General features: G+C 39.0%; 1 pseudogene; it reads left to right on the top strand.

Annotated features, from left to right (window-relative positions):
- LOC121437320 overlaps positions 1-22,686 on the top strand; it is a 165,982-nt pseudogene extending 143,296 nt beyond the window's left edge.
- Positions 22,687-23,506: the final 820 nt, after the last annotated feature.

Genomic DNA, 23,506 nt, shown 5'->3' with positions numbered 1-23,506 from the left:
ATATCTTGGAGTAACTCTAACCAAACAAGTGGAAGATTTATATGACAAGAACTTTAAATCTTTGAAAAAAGAAACTGAAGAAGAGACAGGAAAGTGGAAAGATTTCCCATGTTCTTGAGTAGATAGAATTAACATAGTAAAAATGGCAATCTCACCACAAGCATACAAAATAAGCAAACAGTTTGAATCTGATGTGATCCACTAAGTATTTAATGTCAAGTTCTAAGATGCAGGTGATTCAGAAAATTTCTGTTTCCAAAGCACAGAGTTGTTCTATAACAAGAATGTTCACCCTTGGAACGAATACCAAAGATTGTCCAAAGTTTAGGCAGTGTGCTAAGCACTGATTATATTAATCAAAGAATAAAATAGCCAAGATCAATACACTCATGGGATTCTTGTTAAAGATGAAGAGTCCAGGGATGGGAAATGGTTCCATGAGAAAAATTCTTGGCATGTAATGCACAAGCATGAGGACCAGAATTACATTTTTAGCACCCATGGAAGATGACTGCAGTAGCATACATCTCTAATTCTAGTGTTCTTATAGAAATATGGGAAGTGGAAAAAATAATCTATGGATGCTTGTGGATTGTTAGAATAGTTAGTTTGACATACATAAGCAGTGAACAACAGAGACCCTATCTCAAAGGAGGAAGGTGAGGACTGACACTGCAGGTTGCTCTCTGATCTCTATGCGCATACCCTCATTCACATACAAACACAGAAACACACACATACATATACATCATGCATACAAAAAACATTCCATAAATAATGTGTGGATATTCTGTTTGGTTTGGGAGGTGAACTCAGCATTAAATATTTTGAATTTTCATATAACATAGACTAGACAACTTGACATTAAAATGATGAAAGTGGAGCCCCAATGAAAGATAAAGACTTCAATCTACTTTACAAGAATTGGTAAAATTATTCAGAAAAAGGTAAGTTGTAGTAAGATGTGTTAAGATTTTGTGAAAATATTGTTATACATAAGATACTCATCATTATTAATCTACAGTGGCCAGAAAAGATCACTGGAAAACAAAATTATTATAATTAATCATTTTAAAACAAGATATCCATGATGATAACAGCAATTGACATGTCAATTCAGATAGAAGTATCTTCACAAGGACCTTCTCATAGAAGAGCTACAGACAGTCAATGGTTACTGAGAAATGACAATCGGTTTTCTCTAGTAACAAGTTCTCATATAGGTAGTCCAATTTCATGGGATCGACTCTGAATAATGCACACATGAGCAATGCTAAATAGACTTAGTAAGTTGTATATACATATATAAATATACATATATACATGTATGCATACATATGTGTGTATACACATACATGTAATAATATTAAATCAGAGCAGATCATGAATTTAAGGGGAAGTGAAGGGGGACATGGGAATATCACCTAGCACATTCTCAGCACAAATTTACAATTCCAAAATTTCTTCAGTTTTTGAACCAACATTTCTTGAATACCATCCTTCAGCAAATACCTTGATTGATAACTACTAGAACATGTTGAAAAACGTTTGAGTTTCCTGAATGACTTTGCTGATATTGAGAACAAGAGGACATGGGATGATAACAAACTATATAGAGAAAACAATACTCGATAGCAATATATTATACAGGAGTTATTTGAATACTGTTTATTTTCAAATGTATATTAGTCCTTTTTTGCTTGTTTTTTTTTTTTTGTTTTGTTTGTGACAGGGTGTCTCTGTGTAGCCCTGGCTGTCCTGGAACTCACTCTGTAGACCAGGCTGGCCTCAAACTTTGAGATCCACCTGTCTATGCCTTCCCATTGCTGGGATTAAAGGCATGTGTCACAACTGCCAGACTTACTCTGGCACATTTTAAAGTACTAAACGTTTAATCCCTCTTTTATTTTTTTGCAGTTTCATACATTTTAAAGATTCTATTTGATGTGTATGAGTGATTTTATTTGATGTGTATTAGTGTTTTGCCTGCATGTATATGTATGTGTAACACTTACATATCTGGTATCCATGGATGTCAGAAGACAGCATTGCATAAGAGTTCCTGTAATCAGAGTTTACAGATGCCATGTGGGATTCTGGAAACTGAATACAGGTAGAAGGTTATGTAGTTGGGTTGGTGTCCCAATCCCTCCATTGGAAGTCTTGCCTAGTCACAGGAAATGGTCCGTTCAGGTTACATATCCCTATTGCTTAGAGTCTGGGATCATTCTTGTAGTTTCCTGGGAGTTTTCTTTCCATCAGTTTTCTATGGGACCCTAAGTGCCTCCCTTTACAGTTGTCTTTCCAGTATTATCCCCTCTATCCCTCACTCACATGATTCCCCCATGTTCCTGCCCTCACCTGCTCCCCAATTCTCCTAGGATATCTCCTTTATTTTACCTTTCCAGGGAGATCTGAGTGTCCCCCTTGTGATCTCTTTGTTACCTTACCTCTCTGGGTCTGTGGAATGCAGAGTGACTATCCTTTACTTTACAGCTAGCAATCACACCCCAAGGACACTTCCTCAGTTGATCCTTTCAACTACTGAGCCATCACTCCAGCCCTGATTTCAGACACATCCATGATGAATTTCAATCTTGTCATCCTCCATTTGCCTTTTTCACGCCCCCTCCCACTGGTACTCCTATTCTCAATATGTCCAAGTTCTTCTTTAATATCTTCATTTTGTGAATGACCCACTGAATTAATTTTTGCCTGAGTTTGAGTGAGAGACACATATAATCCCTCTTTGAAAATTCTTTCAATTTACATTCTCTTTTCAGTGGGTAAAAAAAGAGAAGCAAATTCAAATATATTTTGGTAAAACTTCAGGGACTGTTGATTTTCTTACTGCAAAGTATAGCTTCATTCTTTTAGTGAGATTGAAGATTCATCACAATGAACGGGAGTTAATGAACCAAGCATTTAAGTAAAGGTAACAGCATTGATTAATGATAATGATAAAGTGGTCTTATGCTTCTGCATCAGTGTGTTAAAGATGCACATCACTTAAATGAATAAAATTGCTCAGCCTCCAACAAGACTATACATGATAATTATTCCATGATCTTTATTGCAAAAATAAAGATTTTGTCTTATTTTAATAGCAAACTACTTCTCAGTTAGTTGAAACAGAGATAGACAGAAGCAAGAATGGGCATTTGTTATGAATTCCTACAAAATGAATTTATACCTGCTCAAGATTTTTAGGTACTAAGTCTTGGGAAATGAAATTCAAATATAATATGAAGATAGGGAAAAATATAGTTCAAAGGAATTGCATAATACCTGTTTCTAGGAAATTTTCAGGAAAAGATGGTATTTACAACAGTTTGGAGACATAATGTATATATCATCAGATTTACCTCATGATTCTAGCTTAAATATTGCACTTACATTAATATATCTACACATATGACCACATAAACATATATGCAAAGGCAGCATTATCACTCTATCCAGGGTTGATTGCTGTCTCAGTAACTCCTTCAGTCCTGAGAAAAGTAGAACATTTAGTCACTCTAATAATGTAATACATCAAACATGCAAACTATAAAACTATATTAAGGTGAAAGAATGACATGTATTGAAATTAGAGCAGAACAAAACTTCAAGAAGCTAAAATGTTCATATTCATTCTTTGGGTGTTCAATATTTCATAAATACTGGGAAAGAGTGGTCCATGTTGGTTCCTGCCAAGACATTTGTTTAGAGACCACGTACAATTTCCAAAGAAAATATGAAAAGAGGTTGCAAAAAGAAACAGTTGTAGATCAGACAAAGTATAACTTCTCCCCTTCCTTTTCTCCATACATATTGTTTATATATTGCATATATATATATACACATATGCACATATATTAATATACTCACATATATTGACAACAGTCACTTAGTATTCCTACTTAAAAGGATTCCATTTGTAATAATAATAGCATTTGTTATCTACATAATCTGATTTATAATGGAAATGCATTTACTTTACAGCTAGAATCAAGTTTTCAGTGCTTTGTTTCTAAGCAGTCAGGACAAAATCCAAAGTGAAAATTTTCTTTACACACTTGAAGTTGATCAAACTTTTATATGCACTTTAATCAATGTATCAAGTTATAGGATATGTGTTATTAATTATTCAGTTTTGCAGATGATAAACCCAAGTTTGAAAAGGAGGTAATTAGTTCAAGTTTACTGAACTTATATTTGCTGAAATTATATTTACTATATTTATCTAACTATGTAAATAAATCGACCAATTTTCTTAAAGGTGTCCATGTTTTGTTTTTGCACTACTAAGTTTAGAACCCAGGTTCTTGCACATTACCATTCTAAAGGCCTACCACTGATTTCCAAAACAGCCCTTCTCCAATGTATCTCCTAGATCCATTATTCATTGACTCTGTAAATATTAGTTGAATACATACTATGCTACCGAACTGTGATATGCAGTAATATTATAATATCAATCATAGTGAAATACTCTCATGATGCCAACACTTCTGTAAAGGAAATCAATTATGTCAGAATAATGAATAAAAATTATCACATTAAAATGAGAATGAATTTACAAAAAAGAATAATAATGTACAGTAGATGACTGAATAAGTCTGTCTGTGTGACACAAGTAGAAGACAGTGATGAACAAAGGCAGTGAAATTATCCCAGAAAACACAGAGTATCCACTTCCAAAGCATGAACATGATTGGCAAACTAAAGGAGGGATAATACTTTAATGTGCCGAAACCACAGTAGGCAGAGAGCAAAGTAGTAGGAGACAAGGTCATATTATGCAAAGAAATTCTTGAAAATCTATTTCTTTTAGCATTAATGTATTCTAGTAAAAAGTCCATGTACACTTTACCCAGTAATATAGATTATTAGTAAGTAGTAAATTAGTGTTCTTATTTGGGAAGAATTATTAATGAAATGACATAAGAAGTATATAAAAATGAAATTATAGGAGAAATGATTAAAGTTTATCAAGACATGAATATTGGAGTCTTAATGTGGATAGGGCTTTCAAGTTATGATAGATTAGCAGTTTTATTTGGGAGTCAGCATAATTTTAATGTAAAGAATCAGAAAACAGCTTTTTTTCTGATTTAATCTTTTTATGCCTTACAGTCTCAATTCCAGATAGTGAACTCCTGTATCATAGCATAAATTATACAAATAATGTATATCAACTAATGGGTGTGGATTTTCCAAACAATAGTATACTGACAAGGAGCTAGAGAGTTGACTCAGATGGTCAAAGTACTTGCTGCAAAAGCATGAAGACCTGTCAGGAGCCATTTCATGCTTCTCCTTTCTTACAAGGCCTTGAAGTATAACTTTGAGACAGAAAACTTAAAGTTAACCAAAACATTATGTGCTAACCTAGGAGACTCAAGCTCTGGAAAGCACCACAGAGTGTCTTCATTGCTTGCTGCTTATCACTAACAGCAGGTGTTCTAGCAACTGACCTTGCAACTGCCCTGCTAAGCGGCAAGCTGCAGAATCCCTTCCTCCTTCCTCCTTCCTCCTTCCCAATTTCCCCCTGACCGAGTTCCTCACTGAAGAGTGATGTGGGAGTGTCATATATCAATCTGTTGATTTCATTGGTTAAGCAATAAAGAAACTGCTTTGGCCCTCATAGGTTAAAACATAGGTGGGTGGAGAAAACAGAAAAGAAGGCTGGGAGAAAGAAGCTGAGTCAGTGAGTCGCCATGATTCTCCCACTCCAGACAGATGCAGGTTAAGATCATTCCTGGTAAGCCAGCTCATGGGCTACAGCAGATTATTAGAAATGGGCTAGTCCAGGTGCAAGAGCTAGCCTAGAAGAGGCTAGCTAGAAATGGGCCAAGCGGTGTTTAAAAGAATACAGTTTCTGTGTAATTATTTCGGGTAATGCTAGCCGTGTGGGCGGCCAAGTGCAGGGGATGCAGCCCGCTGCTCCTACTACTACAGAGTGGCGCCCAGACGTGATGGACTAAATCCACGTAAAAACCCGAGAAGGTAATTATATGGCGAGGGGATGGTTTTTTTGATCCAGCCTATTCGGTGTTCTGTATGCTTCTTGAACCGGGGAGAAAATTGAGATCTTGGGGGTGGGGTGGGATGGGGGTAAGGGGAGATGGGGAGAGAAAAGGGAGAAGGGGAGAATGGGGGAACCTGGGGAAAAAGGAGGATTGGGATAAAAGAAGGTTAGATAGGGGAGCACAGAAGCACAATTCTTAGTTAAGGGAGCCACCTTAGGGTTGGCAAGAGACTTGAACCTAGAGGGGCTCCCAGATGCCCAAGCCGAGGTCCCCAGTTAGTTCCTTGGGCAGCTGAGGATAGGTAACCTGAAATGACCTTATCCTATAGCAATACTGACGAATATCTTGCATATCATCATAGAACCTTCATCTGGTGATGGATGGAGATAGAGACAGAGACCCACACTGGAGCACTGGACTGAGCTCCCAAGGTCCCAATGAGGAACAGAAGGAGGGAGAACATGAGCAAAGAAGTCGGGACCACGAGGGGTGCACCCACCCACTGAGATGGTGGAGCTGATCTATTGGGAGCTCACCAAGGCCAGCTGGACTGTGACTGAAAAAGCATGGGATAAAACTGGACTCTCTGAGCATGGCGAACAATGAGGGCTGATGAGACACCAAGGACAATGGCACGGGGTTTTGAACCTACGTAATGTGCTGGCTTTGTGGGAGCCTAGAAGGTTGGATGTTCACCTTCCTAGATATGGACGGGGAGGGGAGGACCTAGGACTTACCACAGGGCAGGGAACCCTGACTGGTCTTTGGACTGGAGAGGGAGGGGGAGAGGAGTGAGGGAAGGGGGAGAAGGGTGGGAGGAGGGGGAGAAGGGTGGGGGGAGGGGGAGGGAAATGGGAGGCTGGGAGGAGGTGGAAACTTGTTTTTTTTCTCCTTTTCTCAATTAATAAAAAAAACCAAGAAGGCTTAAAAATAAGGAAAAGAAAGTTTAACACAGATTTTTGCTGTTTGTGGGTGGCATGCTGCAGAGAGAAATTTTCCTGACTCAGCAGCAGGAAAAAACTGGCTGTTTTAAAATGCCGGCTTTCTGGGCTGTGCCGCCATAGCAATCTCTGTCTGGCTCCAGCGAGAGACAGGGCTTTTGAATGGAGCATTTGGAGTAAAGTGCTGCGATTTGTTTGATGGCAACTAGACTGCTGCGTGCCTAAAAAGGGGACATTGCGTGCCACAGCTCAGAGGCACAAGCAGCTCTGCCATGCTAGTGGTGCAATGTGCAAGGATCAGAGGCACGAGCGGCTCTGACATGTTGGACTGGGCGGGGCCAGCAGGCATTACCTGTTTTTGACCTAGGAATGTCACAGCTTAGATTCTTTTTTTGTTGTTGTTGAACAGTCATTTTATTTTTTTTCCTTATATTGACATTTATTTGTATTTAAGCTTTGTTATGAAGTTTTATACAGTGAACAATAGATAAATTCACAGCTTAGTTCATTATCACAAAGCAAACACCAGGTAGCTATTGCCCTAGTGAAGAAGTGGATTTCTTTTTTTTATTTATTTATTTATTTATTAAGGATTTCTGCCTCCTCCCCGCAACCGCTTCCCATTTCCCTCCCCCTCCCCCAATTAAGTCCCCCTCCCTCATCTGCTCGAAGAGCAATCAGGGTTCCCTGACCTGTGGGAAGCCCAAGGACTGCCCACCTCTATCCAGGTCTCCTAAGGTGAGCATTCAAACTGCCTAGGCTCCCCCAAAGCCAGTACTTACAGTAGGATCAAAAACCCACTGCGATTGTTCTTGAGTTCTCAGTATTCCTCATTGTCCGCTATGTTCAGCTAGTCCGGATTTATCCCATGCTTTTTCATACCTAGGCCAGCTGGCCTTGGTGAGTTCCCAATAGAACATCCCCATTGTCTCAGTGTGTGGGTGTACCCCTCGTGGTCCTGAGTTCCTTGCTCGTGCTCCGTCAGCTTCTGCTCCTGATTTGGACCTTGAGATTTCTGTCCGGTGCTCCAATGTGGGTCTCTGTCTCGGTCTCCTTTCATCGTCTGATGAAGGTAAATATTCATGAGGATGCCTATGTGTTTGTCTTTGGATTCACCTTCTTATTTAGCTTCTCTAGGAACATGAATTATAAGCTCAATGTCCTTTATTTATGGCTAGAAACCAAATATGAGTAAGTACATCCCATGTTCATCTTTTTGGGTCTGGCTTACCTCACTCAGGATAGTGTTTTCTATTTCCATCCATTTGTATGCAAAATTCAAGAAGTCATTGTTTTTTACTGCTGAGTAATACTCTAATATGTATATATTCCATACTTTCTTCATCCATTCTTCCATTGAAGGGCATCTAGGTTGTTTCCAGGTTCTGGCTATTACAAACAATGCTGCCATGAAACATAGTTGAGCATATACTTTTGTTGTATGATAGAGCCTCTCTTGGGTATATTCCCAAGAGTGGTATTGCTGGATCCAGGGGTAGGTTGATCCCAAACTTCCTGAGAAACCGAAACACTGCTTTCCAGAGTGGTTGCACAAGTTTGCATTCCCACCAGCAATGGGTGAGTGTACCCCTTTCTCCACAACCTCTCCAGCAAAGGCTGTCATTGGTGGTTTTGATTTTAGCCATTCTGACAGGTGTAAGATGGTATCTTAAAGTTGTCTTGATTTGCATTTCCCTGATCGCTAGTGAAGTTGAGCATGACCTTAAGTGTCTTTTGGCCATTTGAAGTTCTTCTGTTGAGAATTCTCCTAGTGATTTAACGGCGCAAATCAAAAGTGCTCCTGGATAGTAAAAAATTGCAGATTCACAATAGGACAGATTCAGACCACTAAAAGAGTCACACTGTTGGATGAATGTATGTAGGCTTGAGAGAGAGAAGAAAAAGAATATAGAGAATAAAGTTAATGGTTTTAAAAAGGTAAAGTCATTAAAGAGACAGAGTACAGATAGTTAAGAGATTAAAAGAAATAAAGAAAAATAAGCCACATAAAAATGGAAAATTCACAGAGTCTGGATTCTTTGTACTATTGTGCTTTCTTTAAAATTTTTGACTGTGAAGGAGCTAAGTACAGAGAGACATTTCATTCCATGGGCTGCCAAGATAATCCAGAATGGATATAAGGGTATTATGATTTCAAAATTTGGGTCTAAGGATATGATGCTTTGGAGAGGGTCTTCTTTTGTTTTCACAGAGGACCAGACCCTGTGGATTGCATCTATCCCGATATGGTATGTTAGACCACGACCTCCCGAAAAGTTTCTGTGAACACCCTCAAAAAATTACTTCACTCAACTGCCAACTGAGATAAACCTGGCACACAGGTTACACCCTAAATGATCTGATTAACAGCGCCCCCATTCAGCAGGAAGCAGTTTGGAGAGAAAAAAAACTGCGCCCATGTTCCCAAAATATTGTTTATAAATGTTCTTTTACATTTAAAGGGGGAAATGATATAGGTATGAGTAATTTACATTGGTGTGGATTTTAAGGCCAATTTTGGTATATGTATATGTATTTCTGATCTTGAATAAGGCATTGTGATTGTGTAGTTTATTTTAAAAGTATAATGTATAATTAGAAAATATAGGTTGTTAATGGATAATCATCAATAATAGTAAAGCTTGTAGTCATGTTAGTTAGATTTTCTAGATATATAGAGTTATATTTCATATAGGCATTCTTTATCTCTCTCAAAGGCTGCAGAATATGGCATTTAAAATATTTTATTAACTTAGGACTTTTCATGACAATGAGACATGTCTGCTCCTGGCGGCACCAATCTACTTCAAGAGGAAGATGGGCATTGAAGAGGCTCGTTATGGAGTTTGATAGCCATTTGGGCAAGAAACTGCTCTTGCCTGGACTGATGCATAAACTGGACACAAAGAACCCGCAGAGAGAGGACTGCTGAACTTGCCTAAAGGTGAGAAGGTCTTTCGGGGCTCCTGACTCATGAAAGAGTCTGTGAGACATTCTGCAGGACACAGCAGAAAGTGACTGAACTCTCTTTGGAATTTCCTGCTTCATGAAAATGTCTGCTGGATACTATGGGCCTGAAGGCTGAAGATGGATGCCCAACAGTGCAGAGGAACTTTAGGTGACTGTCCAGGCAGCGAGATGTCTCTGTCATTTCTAGAGTTTTCTTATTTCTTGTTTACTTAGGTAGTATTATATCCTTCTGGAGTCATTGATGGAGTTGAAGAATGAATAGATAGTTATAGTTTTCCTTAGTTATGATAAAAGATAAAATAGATATAAATATTGTAACTGTAATTCTTGCTTGATAACTATTTTGCTATATGTAATTTTGCTATGTTAAAGTTAAAGCCTTCCTTTTTTTGTTTAGACAGAAAAAGGGGAAGTGATGTGGGAGTGTCATATATCAATCTGTTGATTTCATTGGTTAAGCAATAAAGAAACTGCTTTGGCCCTCATAGGTTAAAACATAGGTGGGTGGAGAAAACAGAACAGAAGGCTGGGAGAAGGAAGCTGAGTCAGTGAGTCGCCATGATTCTCCCACTTCAGACAGACGCAGGTTAAGATCATTCCTGGTAAGCCAGCTCATGGGCTACAGCAGATTATTAGAAATGGGCTAGTCCAGGTGCGAGAGCTAGCCTAGAAGAGGCTAGCTAGAAATGGGCCAAGCGGAGTTTAAAAGAATACAGCTTCCATGTAATTATTTTGGGTAAAGCTAGCCGTGTGGGCAGTCGGGTGCCGGGGACGCAGCCCGCCGCTCCTACTACTACAGAAGAGTATATAAGACAAAAAGCTTGCTTCAAAAGTGAAGACCTTGACAAATTGAGAACAGAATTCTGTTTTGCCTGCTTGGACTTCTTTCCCTTTTTCGCCCACATTCTTTCAGGTAGTGCCCCTTCAGACCTTGGAATAACTGGACCTGCTGGGCAGGTTACAAAGACCTAAGTTCCTATTTCTAGAATGCACATCAAAGCCCATGTGTTATTATGAATGCTTGGAATCACAGTGTTTGGTAGGGTAAGAGACAGGAAGATAATGGTAGATCAGGAGACAACCAGTTAAGCCAAATCAGTGAGCTCCAAGTGAGGGGGATACCCTGTCTTGGAAACATAGGGGAGAGAACAGATAAGGAAAACATGACATCGACTGAAGGCTTCCACTGTCATACACACATGGACACACAAGCATACATCGACACATACAAACACATATACACACAAAGTCTCTTGATATAACAGGCAGCATGCAGCTTTGCGCAAAGAACTATTGTTTATATACCACTGTTATCTCTGGCAAACATTAGAAATGTTCTCTATCTCCCATATATATTGTATGAAAATACTTCAATTAAAAATTATTCACATGGCTGGGCGGTGGTGGCGCACGCTTTTAATCCCAGCACTTGGGAGGCAGAGGCAGGTGGAAGGCGGCCGGAACACAGAGCGGCGGGCCTGAACACCTGGCAGCGGAAGGCGGCCGGAACACCTGGTGGCCTGAGGACGCCCAGCACAGCCAGCTGGGACCAACTGGGACAGGCTGGAACCGGCGGGGACCAGAGCGGCAGCAGAGGACACAGGCTGCTGGTGGTGGGAACCATCCCAGCAGCAGAAGCAGGCTGCAAAGACCGCGCGAAACACCAAGAACAGATCGCCCCACTACAATTAAACCAAAGAGGTAGGCATTCGGTTGGGGAGGTCCCTGGCAGAGGAGGAGCCCGGTCCTATTCTTGAAGACCCTTCTGAGGGGTGAGAGGGATCTTGCCCCCCCCCCCGGCAGGAACCAGGAAACAGAGCAAGGGCATTTTGTAAGAGGAGACCCTGGCCAGCAGGGAAACCTGAACCAGTTTGAACAGACCCCTTAGATAGCATCGATAGGAGGAGATGGGCAGGCGTCAAGGAAAGAATTCACCCAATAATCTGAAAATCAGCATGAAAACACCAGAACGCAATGATCTTACAACAGAAGGTCTCCAACACCCTAACACAGAAGAAGTGGAAAAAATTGACTTTTTGAAAGCAGTAGAGTCCCTTAAACAACATGTGAAAAATGCCCTTATAGAAATGGATGAGAAGTATAACCAAAAATTTGAAGAAATGAGAAAATATGTACATAATACCCTGGGAAACCAAGAAAGAACAATCAAACAGGTAATGGAAACAGTTCAAGAATTGAAAACTGAAATGGAAGCAAGGAAGAAAACACAAACTGAGGACCAGCTGGATATGGAAAATCTAGGTCAATGAGCAGAGCCTACAGAAACAAGCATAATCAATAGAATACAAGAAATAGAAGAAAGAATCTCAGATTCTGAGGACACCATAGAGAAAATAAACACTCTGATCAAAGAAAACATCAAAGCCAACAAATTCTCATCACAAAACATTCAGGAATTATGGGACACAATAAAAAACCAAATATAAGAATAATAGGAATAGAAGAAGGAGAAGAGTCACAGCTCAAAGGCCCAGAAAATATTTTGAACAAAATTATGGAAGAAAACTTTCCCAACTTAAAGAAAGATATTCCTTTGAATATTCAAGAAGCATACAGAACACCAAACAGACTGGATCAAAGGAAAACATCCCCTCGCCATATAATAATCAAAACACAAAATATACAGGTTAAAGAAAGAATACTAAGAGCTGCAAAGGAAAAAAGGCCAAGTAACTTATAAAGGTAAACCGATCAGACTTACACCTGATTTCTCTATGGAAACAATGAAAGCCAGAAGGTCCTGGATAGAAGTACTGCAGAAGCTAAGAGACCATGGATGCAAGCCCAGACTACTATACCCAGCCAAGCTTTCGTTCACTATAAATGGAGAAACCAAGACATTCCAGGATAAGAACAAATTTAAGCAATACGTAGCCACGAATCCAGCCCTACAGAAAGTAATAGAAGGAAAACCGCAACCCAAGGAATCCAACATTGCCAACACTGCCTACAATAACTCAGGCATCTAGCGACCCTTCACTAGCACAACTCAAAGAAGGGAGACACACAAATTCTACTACCAAAAACAACAAGAATATCCGGCATGAACAACCACTGGTCATTAATATCACTTAATATTAATGGTCTCAACTCACCTATAAAAAGGCACAGGCTAAGAGATTGGATACGAAAACAGGATCCAACATTCTGCTGTTTGCAAGAAACACATCTCAACCACAAAGACAGGCATCTACTCAGAGTAAAGGGTTGGGAAAAGGTCTTTCAAGCAAATGGTCCTAAGAAAAAAGCAGGTGTGGCCATATTAATTTCTAACAAAACTGACATCAAACTTAAATCAATCAGAAGAGATTGAGATGGACACTTTATACTCATAACAGGAACAATTTGTCAGGATGATGTCTCAATCCTGAATATTTATGCCCCTAATATAAAAGCACCCATGTAAGTAAAAGAAATATTACTAAAACTCAAGGCAGATATCAAACCACACACACTAGTAGTAGGAGACTTCAATACACCTCTCTCAGCAATGGACAGGACAATCAGACAGAAACCTAATAGAGAAGTAAGAGAACTACTGGAGGTAATGAAGCAAATGGACTTAACAGACATCTATAGAACATTCCACCCAAATAGGAAAGAATATACCTTCTTCTCTGCAGCCCATGGAACCTTCTCGAAAATTGACCACATACTCGGAAACAAAGGAAACCTCCACAGATACAAAAAAATATCAGTGTCCACCTGCATCTTATCAGATCACCACGGATTAAAGTTAGAATTCAACAACAATCCTACCTCCAGAAAGCCGACAAACTCATGGAAACTGAACAGTCAACTACTGAACCACACCTGGGTTAAGGAAGAAATCAAGAAGGAAATTAAAGTCTTCCTGGAATTCAATGAAAATAGAGAAACAACATACTCAAACCTATGGGACACTATGAAAGCAGTGCTAAGAGGAAAGTTCATAGCACTAAGTGCCCACTTAAAGAAAACAGAGAAAGCATACATCGGAGACTTAACAGCACACCTGAAAGCTTTAGAAAAAAAAGAAGCAGACACGCCCAGGAGGAGCAGAAGACTTGAAATAATCAAACTGAGGGCGTAAATCAACAAAATAGAAACGCAGAAAACAGTCCAAAGAATCAATGAAACAAAAAGTTGGTTCTTGGAGAAAATCAACAAGATCGACAAACCCCTATCCAAACTAATTAAACGACAGAGAGAGAACACGCAAATAAATAAGATCAGAAATGAAAAAAGGGACATAACCACAGACACAGAGGAAATTCAGAGACTCATTAGATCTTACTACAAAAGCCTGTATGCCGCAAAACAAGAAAATGCAAAAGAAATGGACATGTTTTTAGATAAGTGCCACATACCAAAGCTAAACCAAAACCAGGTGAACGATCTAAATAGACCTGTTAGTCGCGAAGAACTAGAAACCGTTATCAAAAATCTACCTTCCAAAAAAAGCCCAGGACCAGATGGTTTCAATGCAGAATTCTACCAGAACTTCCAAGAAGAGCTAATACCTATACTCCTTAATGTATTTCACAATATAGAAACAGAAGAGTCATTGCCAAATTCCTTTTATGAAGCTACAGTTACCCTGATACCAAAGCCACACAAAGACCCAAACAAGAAAGAAAATTACAGGCCTATCTCACTCATGAATATCGACACAAAAATTATCAATAAAATACTGGCAAACCGAATCCAAGAACACATTAGAAAAATTATCCATTATGATCAAGTAGGCTTCATCCCAGAGATGCAGGGCTGGTTCAACATACGCAAATCTATCAATGTAATCCAGCATATAAATCAACTGAAAGAAAAAAACCATATGATCATTTCATTAGATGCTGAAAAAGCATTTGACAAAATTCAACACCCCTTTATGATAAAAGTCTTGGAGAGATTAGGGATACAAGGGTCATACCTAAATATAATAAAAGCTATTTACAGCAAGCCGTCAGCTAACATTAAATTAAATGGAGAAAAACTCAAAGCCATCCCACTAAAATCAGGAACACGACAAGGATGTCCACTCTCTCCATACCTCTTCAATATAGTGCTTGAAGTTCTAGCAATAGCAATAAGAAAACATAAAGGGATCAAGGGGATTCGTATCGGAAAAGAAGAAGTTAAGCTCTCGTTATTTGCAGATGATATGATAGTATACATAAGCGACCCCAAAAACTCTACCAAAGAACTCCTACAGCTGATAAACACCTTTAGTAATGTGGCAGGATACAAGATCAACTCCAAAAAATCAGTGGCCTTCCTATACACTAAGGATAAGGAAACAGAGAGGGAAATTAGAGAAGCATCACCTTTCACGATAGCCACAAATAGCATAAAATATCTTGGGGTAACTCTGACCAAGGATGTGAAAGATCTATTTGACAAGAACTTTAAGTCTTTGAAGAAAGAAATTGAAGAGGACACCAGAAAATGGAAAGATCTTCCTTGCTCCTGGATTGGGAGGATCAACATAGTAAAAATGGCAATTCTACCAAAAGCAATCTCTAGATTCAATGCAATCCCCATCAAGATCCCTTCAAACTTCTTCACAGATCTGGAGAAGACAATAATCAACTTTATATGGAAAAACAAAAAACCCAGGATAGCCAAAACAATCTAATACAACAAAGGAGCGTCTGGAGGCATTACCATCCCTGACTTCAAACTCTACTACAGAGCTACAGTATTGAAAACAGCTTGGTATTGGCATAAAAACAGAGAAGTCGACCAATGGAATCGAATAGAAGACCCTGACATTAACCCACAAACCTATGAACACCTGATTTTTGATAAAGGAGCTAAAAGTATACAATGGAAAAAAGAGAGCATCTTCAACAAATTGTGCTGGCAAAACTGGATGTCAACCTGTAGAAGAATGAAAATAGATCCATATCTATCACCATGCACAAAACTCAAGTCCAAATGGATTAAAGACCTCAATATCAGTCTGAACACACTAAACCTGATAGAAGAGAAAGTGGGAAGTACTCTATAACACATGGGCACAGGAGACCACTTGTTACATACAACCCCAGCAGCACAGACATTAAGGACCTCATTGAATAAATGGGACATCCTGAGACTGAGAAGCTTCTGTAAAGCAAAGGACACTGTCGCTAAGACACAAAGGCAACCCACTAACTGGGAGAAGATCTTCACCAACCCCGCAACTGACAAAGGTCTGATCTCCAAAATATATAAAGAACTCAAGAAACTAGACTGTAAAAGGCTAACCAACCCAATTATAAAATGGGGCATTGAGCTGAACAGAGAATTCTCAACAGAAGAACTTCAAATGGCCAAAAGACACTTAAGGTCATGCTCAACTTCCTTAGCGATCAGGGAAATGCAAATCAAGACAACTTTAAGATACCATCTTACACCTGTCAGAATGGCGAAAATCAAAAACACCAATGATAGCCTTTGTTGGAGAGGTTGTGGAGAAAGGGGTACACTCATCCATTGCTGGTGGGAATGCAAACTTGTGCAACCACTTTGGAAAGCAGTGTGGCAGTTTCTCAGGAAATTTGGGATCAACTTACCCCTGGACCCCGCAATACCACTCTTGGGAATATACCCAAGAGAGGCCTTATCATACAACAAAAGTATATGCTCTACTATGTTCATAGCAGCATTGTTTGTCATAGCCAGAACCTGGAAACAACCTAGATGCCCTTCAATGGAAGAATGGATGAAGAAAGTATGGAATATATACATATTAGAGTATTATTCAGCCGTAAGAAACAAGGACTTCTTTAATTTTGCATACAAATGGATGGAAATAGAAAACACTATCCTGAGTGAGGTAAGCCAGACACAAAAAGAGGAACATGGGATGTACTCACTCATATTTGGTTTCTAGCCATAAACCAAGGACATTGAGCCTATAATTAGTGATCCTAGAGAAGCTAAATAAGGAGAACCCAAAGAAAAACATATAGGCATCCGCCTGAATATTAACCTTCAGCAAGCGATGAAAGGAGACAGAGACAGAGACCCACATTGGAGCACAGGACTGAATTCTCACGGTCCAAATCAGGAGCAGAAGGAGAGAGAGCACGAGCAAGGAACTCAGGACCATGAGGGGTGCACCCACACACTGAGACAATGGGGATGTTCTACTGGGAACTCACCAAGACCAGCTGGCCTGGGTCTGGAAAAGCCTGGGATAAAACCGGACTCTCTGAACATAACGGACAATGAGGACTACTGAGAACTCAAGAACAATGGCACTGGGTTTCTGATCCTACTGCACGTACTGGCTTTGTGGGAGCCTAGGCATTTTGGATGCTCAACTTACTAGACCTGGATGGAGGTGGGGGGTTCCTTGGACTTCCCACAGGACAGGGAACCCTGATTGCTTTTCGGGCTGAGGGGGGGGGACTTAATTAGGGGAGGGGGAGGGAAATGGGAGGCGGTGGCTGGGAAGAGACAGAAATCTTTAATAAATAAATAAATTTAAAAAAAAAGAAATCTGATCAAAAGTAACCTTTTTTGAACTGCTAAAGTATTTCGGAAGATCTGAACCTGTGAAAAAATCATTGTGAAGAGAATCACATATAAACATACATAAGCAACTTCTTTGATCTTTCTGCTTTTCTTTGTTAAAGACATAAAAATATCTACAATCAGCTGAATAATAATGTAAGTTAAATTAAAAATGAAATAAGTGAAACCTTTCTCACATGTCTTAACTGAAACACAAAATAGAGAAAAAGGATAGTGTGATATTTTCAGATACATCAAAATACTGCAATCCAAGACTTGCATACGCAGCTATAAGTATAAAAAGCAGACTACAGTCTCCTCCAGTATACTCAAAAGTTATTTGAATAATATTTACATTGACTGATATGTCTAGCAAAGGTAGCACATACAGAAAGGGGAAAGATAGGACCAAACTAATATTGAATAATTAATAAGTCTTTGTAGCTTCTAAAATTAATCACAAATAAAGTCAAATTATTTCAATATTCTTAACAAGTAGATAAACTGTAAATAGTGGCACAATAATTTGAATTCAGTTATAAACTACATTAAAAAATAGGGACCAATTTAATGAAAGGAGAATGTTTTAAATGTGTCTCAATTTCTCTATTGAAATAAGAAAGATATGGGCTCACTTTGGAGTTTAATATACATGGAAAACAATGAAGTAGAGGTTTTGAAAAGAGTAAAGGCAATATCTACTAGTGTTTTGAAAGTATATAATCCATTAAAATCCAGAAAGTACAAAGCAATAAAATTTAGCAGATAAAATACTTCCACTGGTGGCAAAAAGGAACAATAAGAAGCAAAAATAAGAAATGGTATAGTAATACATAAGGAAAAACACATTATTTTTTTCTAACTTATTTTTGTAATCACCTGTTCATTAATAATGACTTGCGTCTAAAATTCTAGATCACACTAATACACAGAAATGGAAATTAAAAGAATATGAATAGGGAAAGAAGAAATCAAACTCTATTGATAATATTGATACTATGCATTTGAAATCCCAAAAACTCTACCAGAGAATTGGAAATCATAGAAAAATTCAGTACTGTGGCAGAATACAGAGCCAACTTGCCCAGCCTCCACCACAAGCATACAGAGGAGATAAGCAACACATTCCCATTCATAATAGCTTCAAAAAACATAAAATATCTAGGACCAAACCTAACCAAGGAAGTGGGGAACCTCTCCAAAATTCTATATTAAAAAGGTTATTATTGCTGGTTGCTTCTCTGATTCCTCTATTGGTTTATACTATTACTTACAAATATTATAATATGAATATTGCAAGACTTGTTCTTAGATTTCATTTCTTTACTTTATTCTAAGCCAATATGACCTTGTCTATAAAGACCAATTCTATTCAATAAAATTAAGTAATTTCTAAAAGAAAGTCACAATAATTTACCTTCCTCACATTTAGGTACCTCTTTATATTGAAAGACATCATATAGAAAACAGAGAGGAAAGTGAATATCTGATAGAAAATATTTGCAATGTACACATTAGATCAAGGATTAATATCCAGGATATAAAAATAAGTGTCCATTAAACCTATAAGTACACAGCAAATAAGTTAACGGAAATAATTGGGCAAAAATTTTGAGCAGAAGAGAAAAAATCGAATAGGAAAGTGACTAAGAAAATTAAAGTTTAAAAACATGGATAAAAATATGAAGTAGTGTAAGAAGGTGAACCCAAGGAAAAACATATAGTTATCCTCTTGGCTAAGGGAAGTAGACCAAATTGCCGGGGAGAAAATGGGATCTTGGGGGTGGGGTGGGATGGGGGTAAGGGGAGATGGGGAGAGAAAAGGTAGAAGGGAAGGAGGGGGGACCTGGGGAAACAGGAGAATTGGGATAAAGGAAAGGTGGATAGGGGAGCACGGAACCACAATTCTTAGTTAAGGGAGCCACTTTAGGGTGGGCAAGAGACTTGACCCTAGAGGGGCTCCCAAGTGCCCAAGATGAGGTTCCCAGTTAGTTCCTTGGGCAGCTGAGGATTGGGAACCTGAAATGACACTACCCTAGAGCAATACTGACGAATATCTTGCATATCATCATAGAATCTTCATCTGGTGATGGATAGAGAGAGACAGAGACCCACACAGGAGCACTGGACTGAGCTCCCAAGGTCCCAATGAGGAGCAGAAGGAGGGAGAACATGAGCAAAGAAGTCGGGACCACGAGGCGTGCACCCACCCACTGAGATGGTGGAGCTGATCTACGGGGAGCTCACCAAGGCCAGCTGGACTGTGACCGAAAAAGCATGGGATAAAACCGGACTCTCTGAACATGGCGAACAATGAGGGCTGATGAGACACCAAGGACAATGGCACGGGGTTTTGATCCTACTTAATGTGCTGGCTTTGTGGGAGCCTAGCCAGTTTGGATGTTCACCTTCCTAGATATGGACGGAGGGGGGAGGACCTAGGACTTACCACAGGGCAGGGAACCCGGACTGCTCTGTGGACTGGAGAGGGAGGGGGAGAGGAGTGGGGGGAGGGGGAGAAGGGTGGGAGGAGGGGGAGGGAAATGGGAGGCTGGGAGGAGGTGGAAACTTGTTTTTTGTTTATGTTTTTTTCTTCTTTCCTCAATAAAAAAAATATGAAGTAGTTTATGAATGAAGTTCCATATACTACGAAATGATTTGTTGTTTATTAACAGACTATATATATCCTCTCATATATGCTAAATCACCTTTAGATTACTCATAATGCTTAATACACAAAATGTTTAAAACCCGAAAGCTGGCTAAAAAGCACTATATCATATTGTCCATAGAATAATGTTCTTAGTATAGATTTAGTTTTAAGTTACTTGTACAAAGTTAGTTGAATGTAGAAATGTATAATTTGTAGAAATAAGAACTGACTTATATATAATAAGTTTATGTGTATGTGCACCTTCACGTATAATACTTCTCTTTCTTCTCCATAAGCATCATTCAGATTGGTACATATTTTAGACTCTAAATAAACCAGTGTAAAATTATATGTTATTCTTGTGGGCTTTACTTGTTGCACCGATATAGTTCTTCACTCAAAACTCATCTCTACCTTTCAAGCCCTTTTCTGACAACACTAAACTAAAGTAACACACCACTTACTGCCACACATTCTCTTTTAGTTTGTTTCTTTCCTGGCACTTATATTGGGATTTTGCAATGCATGCATTCATGTATGTATGTATGTATGTATGTATGTATATGAGTGCTTTGCTTGCATGTACCTCAAACATGCAGTGCCTGTGAAAGCAAGAAGAGGGCATTAGATCCCCTGGAATTGGAGTCATGGGTGACTGTTAGCTGCCTTGTGGGTGCTGGAAATTGAAACCAGGTGGTATTAAGAACAGCCAGTAGTCTTTAACATCATTAAGCAATGTCTCCTGCCCTATTTGGTTTAAATATTTACTTCTTCTTTTCTCTTCTATTTTCCTACTCTGTGGCAATTAAAAGAAAGACAGAATATCATTCTTTTAATATAAGCATCTAACAGCTTTATACCTCACCAAGTGTCAAAGGAAGGTGCCCTGGTTCCTTTCTGTTTACTCTCTACAGGTAAGACAGCATTGGGTCTCTTATCATCTTGGAAAATAATCCTATTCTAAGTAGATTTTCATTGTTCATCCTTCTTAAATACACCCCCAAATTAGTAGACTGTTAAATACTGTTCTGAAATGTTTATTACCCTTCCTCTCATTTTAGTCACTAAACACTTATGCATGTCGCCAAAGACAGTATTTGTTCTTTGGGAAATTGAAATTATATAAACGTATGTGACTCATACATACTGCCATTGACATTAAACCAGATATCTTCTACAAGTGCTATTGCTAAATGAGTCTACCCAATATGGTTATGTGAAATAGGTTTTTTTATCTTGAAGGTATAAAATTAAGTCAATCTCATTAAAAGTCAATTTGATGTGTTTTGCCCATTTATGCCTATCAATATGTATTTGAATTCTTGTTCAATCATCTACTTTACTTGTTCTCACCTAACCTTTGAGTTATAGATTAACTGATACTAATATGTTTTCTACAAATTTCTGAAAGTACTGGTAACCAGAATGTGGCTTGTACTATGAGGAATGATATGAATATATTATAATCTCAAAAATAAAAGAAAGAATTTTTAAAAATGATCAAGTGATTAAAGAGTCAAAGGATAAACATCTGAAGATTTCAGAAGCTCGTGGAATTATTTGGTCCTGGATGAAATATTACGTCATTTCTAAGATGCCATAAGCTATTCACTGTCCAGCTACTGTGGCAATTCTGATGGGTAATCTATTGCCAATTCTCAGATATTCTCTTCCCACAGGACTACAATGTAAACCCTGCTAGTTACTATCATCTGGTGTGGGGCGGTTGCCGGCTCCGAGTTGGAGCTGTAGTCCACCGCTCAGCAGCAGGGCTTGGAGACACCAAGGCAGGGAAGCTGCAGTATCTGGGGCAGGTGGAGCACATTATGCCCTCTGGTTTCAAGGAGGACCACACGGGCACAGGCACCTTGTCGGTGTTAGGCATGCAGGCACCATACAACCTGAGAGATGAATTTTCTCTGCTCACAACCAAACGAGTGTTCTAGAAGGGTGTTTTGAAGGAGTTGCTGTGGTTTATCAAAGGATGCACAAATGCTAAAGAACTGTCCTCCAAAGGAGTGAGAATCTGGGATGCCAATGGGTCCCGAGATTTTTCTGGACAGCATTGGATTCTCTGCACGACAGGAAGGGGACCTGGACCCAGTTTATGGTTTCCAGTGGAGACATTTTGGAGCAGACTACAAAGATACGGATTCAGATTACTTGGGTCAAGGAGTAGAACAGCTGCAAAAAATGATTGACACTCAAAACCAATCCTGACGAGAGAAGAATCATGATTTGTGTCCGGAACCCAAAAGATCTTCCCCTGATGGTACTTCCTCCAACGATCATCAGCTCAAGAAAATGTATTAAAGGGATCGTCTCATCAACATTCAGATCTATAAGATCTACCAAGCCAGGCGTCGGTGGGACGTACCTTTTATCTCAGCACTTGGGAGGCAGGGGCAAGTAGATCTGTGAGTTTGAATTTAACCTGGTCTACAAAGTGAATTCCAGGACAGCCTGTGTTGCTACATACAGAAACCCTTTCTAGAAAAACCAAATTCAAAACCTAAATAAATAAATTAATAAAACATAAGAAAAACCTATTATTGTCTTTTTCAGAGGATTAAGAAATGGAGAAATGTTGCTTTCCTGAAACTGTGTTTTATTAACCTTTATCAAGTACAAGAAACTAGGACATGATGGAATTTTTGAACTTTACTGTCAGCAGCTAAAGGGTAATGCTTGTTGTGATTGTTGCTTGGAAAAAAAACAAAACAAAACAAAACAGGCCTCTTCTCCCTAAAGGTCTCAAATTAACCTCCTTCACTACTGATTAGAGAACACTGAGATTATAGTTTTAGTCTGTTGTTGTCATTTCCATGTCATATGTCAGTGAGATATTTGTTTCTCCAGATGCAGAATAATTCATTAATAATATTGGTCTATAGCTGACTCACTCTTTCCTGTTACTGAGTTAATGCAGAGAGTTTCCAGGAGCTCCCTAAGAATGCTTAGGGCTCAAATACAAATGATGAAACTTTTCATTGCTTTGGCTGAGTTCTGGATAAATGAAAACCATTTAGTTGCTGACATTTTGTTACAGAAGGATTATTCATTTTTTAATCTATGAGTACCTTCGTTGTATCTCACTGATAACATATCTGTTGTATATCCTTTCAAATTGAAATATTCTACCCTGCAAAAAGGTCCTTAAGCAGGATGGTAAACAACTCAAAATAGCTTCAGGAAGTCCCTGAACCTGACCAGATTCACTATGCCCCTTCCTGCCAGAATAAGCAATAGAAGCTGAGAGTTCTTTCCCTGACAGAAGGTAACTGAGCTGCAAAAGAAGACTCTGAGAGCAAACCATCTCCCTGGAAGAACTGGAAAACAGCTGATCTGCCTGTAGAAGGTTTAGACCAACTGAGGCACTTGGACCTGCACAAGACATTCTCAAGCATGCTGCATTGTCT

The sequence above is a fragment of the Microtus oregoni genome, unplaced genomic scaffold (genome assembly GCF_018167655.1).
Source record: "Microtus oregoni isolate MIOR12 unplaced genomic scaffold, Mior012 000052F_000, whole genome shotgun sequence".
Taxonomy (NCBI): Eukaryota; Metazoa; Chordata; class Mammalia; order Rodentia; family Cricetidae; genus Microtus; species Microtus oregoni.
Note: the sequence above shows the minus strand (reverse complement) of the source record. Positions and strands in the feature narration are given on the sequence as shown.